The following is a 9855-nucleotide window of genomic DNA, read 5'->3' on the forward strand; positions in this document are numbered from 1 at the left end:
ACTTAGCCTAGCTTTATTCATTTAACCCCCACAACAACCCTGTAAAGTAGATAGTATTTTTTTTTTTTTAAGATTTTATTTATTTGACAGAGAGAGACATAGCGAGAGCAGGAACACAAGCAGGGGGAGTGGGAGAGGGAGAAGCAGGCTTCCCGCGGAGCAGGGAGCCCGATGCGGGGCTGGATCCCAGGACCCTGGGATCATGACCTGAGCCGAAGGTAGACGCTTAACGACTGAGCCACCCAGGCGCCCAAGTAGATAGTATTTTTACAATGAGGAATAGAAGCATAGCAAGGCAAGAAACTTGTGCAAAGCCTCGCAGCTAGTAAATCAGAAGATCTTCCTGGAGAAATCCAGTTCTATCAGACAACACTCTGCAACCTTAGGTAAATTACTCGACTGCTATGAAAATCAATTTCTTCATTGGTGAAATGGGGATAATAATGCTTACTATAGGTTTGTTAGGATGATAAGGTTGCTTTTATCCATTCATTTAACAAATACCAAGCATTGTGCAAGATGTTGGGGATACACTATGGGGGGTAGGGAGGGTGGAGACAGATATCCAAGGAAGAGGAAGGGAGACATATAATAGCATGTAAACAAACAAATAAATATCAATTGCAAACTGTATTAGTTACAGTGAGGCAGAAGTGCAGGTACTATGAGAAAGAAAACCAGGTGGAAGATGATTTAAATTATACAAGTTTGGGAATCATGCTTTAGTCAGCAAGTTGTCATAGCAGAGAGATTTGAAGCTAGACCTTTAAGAACGGGGAGGATTTGTATACTTAGGGGAGGAGAGGCAAGCATTCTTAGGCAAGAGGGGAAGGTTCAGACAAAAGTATCAGAAGAGAAAGTTCTTACGCCAGACTATAAACAAGATGAGTTTAATATTTATTCTGTTCCCCGATATGACAGCTCATGAGTAGGTATATTCGTGCTTACCCTTTTAAGTTAAAATATAGGTATCATGTACCTTTAAAGATTATTAAGTAAACTTATAAGGAAATATCTCTAAGAAGATAAGCTTGTGTTATTAAAGGGTAATTAGAGATTTTATAGATTAAAAATAAGGACAATACATAGTACAGAGCTGAGAAGGAGATTAAGTAAAATGGATATTGAAAATTTAGTGAGAATTGGCCAAGAAGGAACTCTAGACTTAACTTCCTTGAAATGTAATACATTTTGCCCTAGGTAAGATTTATGACCTGCTTGCTTGTGGTTTTGCGTTCTTAATAAAATACATCCAAGGCAGAACATAAGGATAGCAAAGAGAATGAGTGAAAGCAAAGTTTTTGGACAAGGAAGGTCTTTAAGGTGTAGGACACATGAGGTATTAATGCCTAGTTACAGGGCAGAGGTCTTGGGCTCTCAGTGAGCTTTCTAGTTATAACAGTAAAACCATGTCATGATTTGAAGTGGATGGCATTATCATGAGTCTGTAATTAAAAGCCATTTTCTGCACCTTTTTTTTTTCCTTTGAAAGCAATATAACCATAAAATGTATAGGCTTGCATGAAAATGCACAGAGAGAAGTTGTTTTTCGTTTATACTCAAACCCGGCAGGTCCATACTAAAATGGCACATCCATTCTCCACTCTCCAGTGTAGGATCTAAAGACCCTAGGGTAACAGGTCAAACAAGGGTCATTTTGCCCAGGAGAACAAACTCAATGGGGTTTTTTAATGAAAAAACTGTTTTTATTTTTATCTGAGAATGAGGTGAGTGAAAGTTCACTTAATAGTGCTTTAAATATACAAAGCAAAAAAAGTTAAAAAATAAATATACAAAGCACAGGTTGATGAGAGTAAGGCTTAGTTTTCCTTCTCATTGAAAGAAGAACCAAAGGGAAGACTTCGACACAATGAAGAACTTAGATAAGATGGAAAGAATTTTTGATAATAAAGATCTTCTAATAAGCACTTGAATGGATTACTTGATGACCTTGGAAATCTTCTATTACAAGAGCACTGGGCTGGGGACCAGAAGACCTTTAAGCTTAGTTACTGATTAGTTCCACGACCTTGGGCAAGTTGCTTAGCCTCTCTGGGTCTTAATTTATCTGTAAAATGACAGTTTTGGACTGATAGAAGACACTTTGGATTCTTAGCTAGATTTTCATCTTGCTGGGATGATTCTCATCTCAAGCCAAGGAAATGGGCTAGATTTGCCTGCAAGGCTATTTCGTGGTTTACAGTAATGCTTTCCTCTTTTTTTTGAAGATTTTATTTATTTGACAGAGAGAGACGCAGCGAGAGAGGGAACACAAGCAGGGGGAGTGGGAGAGGGAGAAGCAGGCTTCCCGCCAAGCAGGGAGCCTGATGTGGGGCTCAATCCCAGGACCCTGGGATCATGACCTGAGCGGAAGGCAGACGCTTAACGACCGAGCCCCCCAGGCACCCCACAGTAATGCTTTTCTCTTAAAGCACCAATTCCTTCACATTTTCTCAGCATTCCAGCAGTACTCTGAGACAGAAAAATGCAAAATATCTTCTTTCTAACCTTTCTTATCAAACACATATTTGCACTGAAAGGTCAAACTTCTACGTTGTTTGGACTTTGGTGCTTTGCAAAGAGTACTCTATGCTTTCTTGGAGCCCTTTACAACTGCCCTTTCCATTCACCCAGCAGCAAGGATGAGGTGTGGGCTCAGCAGTCAGTCTTGCATTTCTTTTATTACCTGAGAAACAGAGTAATGACAATCTTTTCTTTTCAGCCTCTTTGGGCAGGTATGTTTGGGGTATTTATTTCCAAGGCTACGGATCTACTTCTACAGATCTTTTTTTTTTTTTTTTAAGATTTTATTTATTTATTTGAGAGAGAGAGCATGAGCAGGGAGAGGGGCAGAGGGAGAGGGAGAAGCAGACTCCCCGCCGAGCAGGGAGCCCCACACAGGGCTCGATCCCAGGACCCCGGGATCATGACCTGAGCCAAAGGCAGACGCTTAACCAACTGAGCCACCCAGGCGTCCCATATAGATCTTAATTAATGTCAACCAACATCTCTTGCACAGGCTTCATGCTGGGAATACAAAGTTCCATCAGGCCCTGGGAAAACTTAGAAACTAATGGAAGACAGCAGCGCCTCTAAAGATAACTTCACAAAACTGCCATATTTGATGATGGAGGCACACACATGGGCCCCTGAGGGTCCAGAAGAAGGTTTTCAGGCCAACCCAGGGTTTCAGGGAAGGCTTCCTGGAGGACAGGACACTTGAAATGTGTCCCAAAGAATAAGTAGGAAAGCATCCCACTTAGGGTAGCCAGATAGAATATGGGACACACAGTTAAATTTGAATTTCACATAATAAACTATTTGTAGCATAATTTTTAGTATAAATATGTCCCCAATAATGTGTGGGACACAATTACACTAAAAAAAAGTATTCATTGGGGCACCTGGGTGGCTCAGTCGGTTAAGCAGCTGCCTTCGACTCAGGTCATGATCCCAGGATCCTGAGATCGAGTCCCACATCGGGCTCCTTGCTCTGTGAGGAGCCTGCTTCTCCCTCTGCCTGCCGCTCCCCTTGCTTGTGCTCTCTTTCTCTCTGACAAGTAAATAAATAAAATCTAAAAAAAAGAAGAAGAAGGAGAACATAAGCATCTGGAAGATCATGCCTTATTCATCCTTGGTTTGTTCAGAGTACCTGGAAGCAGATAAATCTCTGTGAACATGTGTTGCCTAGGTGAATATATGGATACAGAGATGAGTGAATGGTCCAGGTATCTCTGATTTCCACACTAATCAGAGGACAAATAGGAATAGGAATGACACTTTGAAGAGGACTGCTTATATATTTTTCCTATTTTCCTTTGCAAGTGGAGTGTATTGGATGTTTATCACGTAGTGGACATTTTGCTCCCTTTTGACCACCCAGGATCTAAACTCCCTTCTTGCATTTGGGGAATCCGCCATCGAATTCACACAATTACATGGTGAGAGATAAGGTAGTGGCAGTTGCACCACGGTCATGTGACCCAAACAGTTCATGAACATGGACTTTGAATCAGAATGCATTCAGGGCTTTGAAACCAGAAAGGATGATCAGGGCAGTTTCCACTTCATCCTGACAGTGCCCAAGGGTGACACTCTCACCAGAGAATTTTCCGTCCGCATGACTGTGATAGTCCTGAGCGCTGTTTGTCACAATATTTCCAGTTCTTTCCTTCTTTGGGGTACACGGTACAATTTAATTTGCTGGCCGCCTTGTGGTTGAGTACAGCCCTATGACCTGTGATGGCTGATGAATTGGGCTGGAAGTGGTGAGTGTTAGCTCAGGACTGAGAATTTCATTGGTTGAGTGAGACCCCCGAGGGTTCCTTTTCCCTTCTGGCATGGCCGCTGGCAAGGTTTGGGATGGTGGCTGCCATCTTGGGGCCCCAAGTGACTATGTGGAGCAGAGACACTCTGTCAACCCAAGATGGATCTGTGGATTGAGGAAGAGATAGGCCTTTATTTGTTTAAGTGGCTGTCTTGTAACGTTGGTTTCTACTTATTCATTAGCCTCATTCTCTAGTAATCCCACTGATTCTGTGAGCCAACCTGTATCTCTCCAACAAGTTCTTTCTTAAGATAGATGGAACTGATTGCTGTTGTTTATTACCCAAAATATCAAGTGGCCCATTAGGGATACACTGACAACTACACCAGAAGCTGCTCCTTGCAAGGTCCCAGCTTTGTCAGAAGAGAGTTGTTTGGGCCTAAGAGCTGGTTTCAAGTTATTGTGGACAAGAAGTAGGCTATCTGGGAGGAAAGAACATCGCTAGAAATCCTAACGTTCTTTGCTACCTCTGCAATGTGGCTGCCACTCTGCCATTTGAGACCTCTTCTTCCAAGATTGGTGTGAAGGCCAAATAAGAAATGTCATGTGCAAATGTCCTGTAACTTTAAGCAGGCTGGGCAAGTATGACAGTTCGTCTCTGACCCAGGCTGGGACTGAGCCTGTCTAAGTCATGGAGAATTTAAGGAGTCCCATCACAACAACACTTGAGACAGAATTACTAAGCAATTATGTAAAGAGCAGATCACTGTAGCCACTGTGTAAATATGAGAGGGGATTAGGGACCTTGAGAAGAGAGGGACCCTAAGACATCAGCTGTGACTTCAGCTGGGCTTAGGCGCATGGCGTGTTAGAACACCTGCCTTCCCACCCAAGCTGTCACTGGAATGAGCCCAGAACGGCTACAGGCTAATGGGAAGGGCATCCCATCTGACTAGAGCTTCACCTGAAAACTTGTTTCTTACGATGACACAACTGCTCCTGGATTCTTCTTCTACTTGACAAAAAGCTATTGCATCAGACCCTTCAGGTGCATCACCTCACGGCCTCCCAGCACATCTTTTTGCCCCAGTCATTGAAGTGGCAACCCGTTTTGTACAAGTAAAGGCACACGGCACCTCATCTCAACTGTAACTTGAACTTCTCCCTTTCTGTCCCGGGGTTCCTGTGATACCACTGTGGGGGACACCTGCAGGAACCCTGCTGGTGCTCGTAGATGCATTAAATGCAAGTGTGGGAGAGTTAGCCCATGAGCAGCCCTTGACCAGTGGAGGATGTGAGTCCGGGATAAATGCCCCCCTTTTCTGTACCACCAGCAGACAATGGTGAGACCCCTTCTATCCAGTTCCCCGGAAGGTCCCAGTGAGATTGACCCCCAGGTGCCCACACTGTGTCCCTCCTTATTTATTTCCCTTTTCCTAACCCACAGTACCATTCTTTGGAGTCACTCCCCCTAATAAGCTAGTTGCATGAACTCTCTTATTCCAGGCTCTGCTTTCCATGGCAACCCAGGCAAAGGAAAACACTGTATTTATGCAGAGCCGAGAGAGGCTCACGGGTCCTAGTCTCTCCCTTCCTCGTTCCCAGAATTCCTCTCTAAAACTTGCATATTCCACACTGGCCTTCCCTGTTTCTCTCTTTTTCTTTGCGTGTATCTTTCTCTCTCTCTCTTTTTTTTTTCATGCACACTCACACATACACACTGCAGCTGCTGGGGCTCTTTGATTAAGATTTGCCATTTTTGTCTCGAAAATGCAGGATACTCAGACTTGGCCATTTCACGGACCGATATAAGTCCCCTAATTATAATAACAATAATAAATCGGTTGGCTGGTGTAAGGTTGTTACATTTTAATTATGCCAGGTAAAGGTATTTTAGAAACTATCTACTTCCGTCATCATTTTATAAAAGAAAAGACACGATAACACCAAAAAAAGCAGGCAGGATATACTCTCCCATTAGGTGATGGTCTCCAAATTAGCATCATCTTAGCTTTCCGAATATTTCACCGCAGTGTTCTTGGTTTTCCCATTTGGGGGAGGGTAGATGATACACGGTGAGCACGGACATCATCTCTTCCCTCTGGGCTCCCACGTGCACTCTGCTGCTCTCCTCTCAAACTCTTTGGCCCCTGCACCCCCTTTTGCTTTGGTCTCTGTGTCCCCCTCTTCACACTGTCACCCAGCTCTGTTCCCCGCACTATGTGCAGAAGGATTTGTATCTGTCTTATTCAATTCTTTCTTCTAACTAGACAACATTTCTGAGATTCCAAAGCCAAGAAAAAGAAGTCAAGAACAAAAACAGAACAACAAAGCCATTTTGTGCTTACTGGTGTCACTGCTTTTTGTTTTCCCTCAGTTTTTGTTTTTGCTTTTGTTTTTTTTTTTAAGATGAGAATTCATCTTAAATCCATGTTCTTGGTTAGAAGACCCGACGTCAAGTAACAGCTCTGTTATTCATCAGTTCTGTGATGTGAGGAAACTCCCATCCCTGGTAGTCACAGTGTCCTTACATGGTCACGTGTCCTGACATGTGTGTCAGGGGTAACTGGGATTTCAAGTCATCTTGTAAATAGCCAAAGGGTAGGGCTAGAACCTCTGGAATTTGGACTCTGCCATTCTTGCCTTTCTGACTTTGACAGCCTCTGCCCAGGTCCCACTCTGGGGCATGGCCATTCCTGGTAGAAATTGTTTCCAACTCTGTTACCAGTCGTGGGGCTGTTCTTTTTTCCCCGCATTTATGTTACTTGAAAATTATTTGTAGCTTGGCATTTCTGTGTTGGTTTTGTACACTCTTCCTCTGTTTAGCCTGTTTTCAATGACTCTTCTATGAATCAGTACTCTTTCTTCTTTTCTATTCTCTGGCTTTTTAAGATTTATGCCTTTATAAACTCTTCCCTTCGATTATCTCTAAATTGTATATGAACGGTTATTTTTTTAATCACCTTTATATGTTTTCCTTCTTTTCCATTTTATTTCCAATGCACTAACAAACTCTTTTGATTTCAACTCCTTACATTTTTACCATTTGATTTAATTTAACTTAAGAGTCTAATAGGATAAACATCCTTTCTTTTTAAAAATTTTAAGTCTTTAGCTGTTACCTTTCCCTGTCATTTCTACTGTTTATTGTGACCTGCTGTTACAGTTTTTCAGGAAGAAACTGCTATTATATCTTATTTTTTCTTCACAGCCAGATCCCAAGCCGAGCTAAGTTCTTTTCTCTTCTTTCTTTCAGGAAGGTGGCTTGTGTCCAGGGAGCCTTTTTACTGACTCATTCCTTTTACTGTTTGGGCTTCATTCAGGGGTCTCAGTTCTGACATCTCGTGCAGCATGAGTCGAAAGCACTGCCTCCCATCCTGTGCTGCCCTTAAAGACCAATTCCTTGGGGTAGAAAAACCATCAAAGGCCCAAGGATAGCTGTAGTTTTGGATGACCACTTGTATTTCCATCTGCCTCCTAAGTTTTGGTCCCTCATGATTTCTGTCACTTTCTTATTAACTTGGCTGTACAGTGAAAACAATGTTTGTTATGCCTCGCAACATTTTTTATTGAGGTGACATTCACATAACATGAAATTAACCATTTGAAGAGTACAGTTTAGGGATGCCTGGGTGGCTCATTCAGTTAAGTGTCCGACTCTTGATTTCGGCTCAGGTCACGATCTCACGGTCGTGAGTCAGGCTCCACACTGGGGAGTCCTCCCCCTGCACACGTGTGTGCACACGCTCTCTCAAAAAAAAAATGAAGTGTACAAATCAGTGACATTTAGCACATACACAATATTGTGCAACCACCACCTCCATCTACTTCCAAAACATTGTCATCATCCCAAAGGGAAACCCTGTACCCATTGAGCAGTTAACCCCTTATTTCCCCCTCCCTCCAGCCCCTGGCAACCACCATTCTGTTGTATGTCTTTATGGATTTACCTATCCTGGATATTTCATATAAATAGTATCATATAATATGCAAGGTTTTGTGCCTGGCTTCTTTATTTAACATAATGTGATGTTTATTATATTTTATCTAGAGATTTAGCTGTTTTGTATTGGGAGAATTTTCAGGATGTCTAGTATATATGTCATTTTGCTGGAAATAGAAGTCCCATATCTGATTATTACTTAATGTTACCATGAGTAGGAAATTAAGAGGCCTTACTGAAAATCCCTTTTGACTGATATTTATCTTTCAATGCCTTACATTAAAAGAAAAAAAAAAAGCAAGAAGGGGTGCCTGTGTGGCTCAGTCAGGTAAGAGTCTGCCTTTGGCTCAGGTCATGGTCCCAGGGTCCTGGGATCGAACCCCACATCGGGCTCCCTGCTCAGCAGGGAGCCTGCTTCTCCCTCTGCCTGGCATTGCCCCTGCTTGTACGCTCTCTCTCTGTGTCAAATAAATAAATAAAATCTTTATATATATATAAATATATTCATTTTATCTTTATTTTGAATCCCATACTAAATTTTACTTAATAAATTGCCAGAAAGATGATTTTTTTTCCTAACTTCACCATAGGAAAAAATAATTTTTGGGGGGGAAAATAATTTTTTTAGTCAGGAAAAATACATTGTACATGTATCTTGTTGCTTTTCTTTCCCATAGGGATCAACTCTTTTCCATAAGGACTAATTTTTTTTTTTTAAGATTTTACTTATTTATTTGACAGAGAGAGACACAGCGAGAGAGGGAACACAAGCAGGGGGAGTGGGAGAGGGAGAAGCAGGCTTCCCGCCAAGCAGGGAGCCTGATGCGGGGTTCGATCCCAGGACCCTGGGATCATGACTTGAGCCGAAGGCAGACGCTTAAAGACTGAGCCACCCAGGCACTCCCCCATAAGGACCAATTCTTAATGAGCTTCTGAGTGGTAGTTGGAAGGAGCAATTGCTTCTCAAAGTGAGAAAATAATGTCTCCAGGATAGGACAGCCAAAGGCAAACAACATGGGACCTACCCGTTTTGGTAGGATGATTTTGAATGCACAAATTTCCCAAGGGTTTTCAAACTGATAGAACACAGCCTTTATCAACTAAGGACAGTTACTTCTTAGGAGGGACTCCAGATTTTTCAAGGGTCTTTTTCCTTTTCTTTTATCATGGGCAATTTTTCTTCTGCCCCAAATTGTAGATGTAGAAACATTTATTAAAGGTAATCATCCCTGTGATTAGCCAGTAATGAGTTGCCTTTCATTGTCAGGTGCACTTATTTCAACGAGTGAGCCTGACTGAGGTTGACCCAGGACCACTGAAGTCAGGATCTTTGAAGTGAACATGTGTGATCTCAATGGGTATAGTTCATCATTTGCCTTTTCATGATCTAATACTCCTGTCTGGCAGCACTTTTATTCATCTTAGAGACAAGCTTCTCAAATGCATAGGCTTTATTTGCTCAAATTATCCCTTATTTGTCTCAGTTGGATAGGGAAAAAATTACATTAGTGACTTCTTAGACATCCAGTTCAACTGGTACAGTGTGCTTTCATCTAGACTAATGGTTCTCAACAGGGGGGTAATTTTTCTCTCCCACGGGACATTCGGCAATGTCTGGAGACACTTTTTGTTTGTCACAAACAAA

Source organism: Neomonachus schauinslandi, chromosome X, assembly GCF_002201575.2.
Source record: "Neomonachus schauinslandi chromosome X, ASM220157v2, whole genome shotgun sequence".
NCBI lineage: Eukaryota > Metazoa > Chordata > Mammalia > Carnivora > Phocidae > Neomonachus > Neomonachus schauinslandi.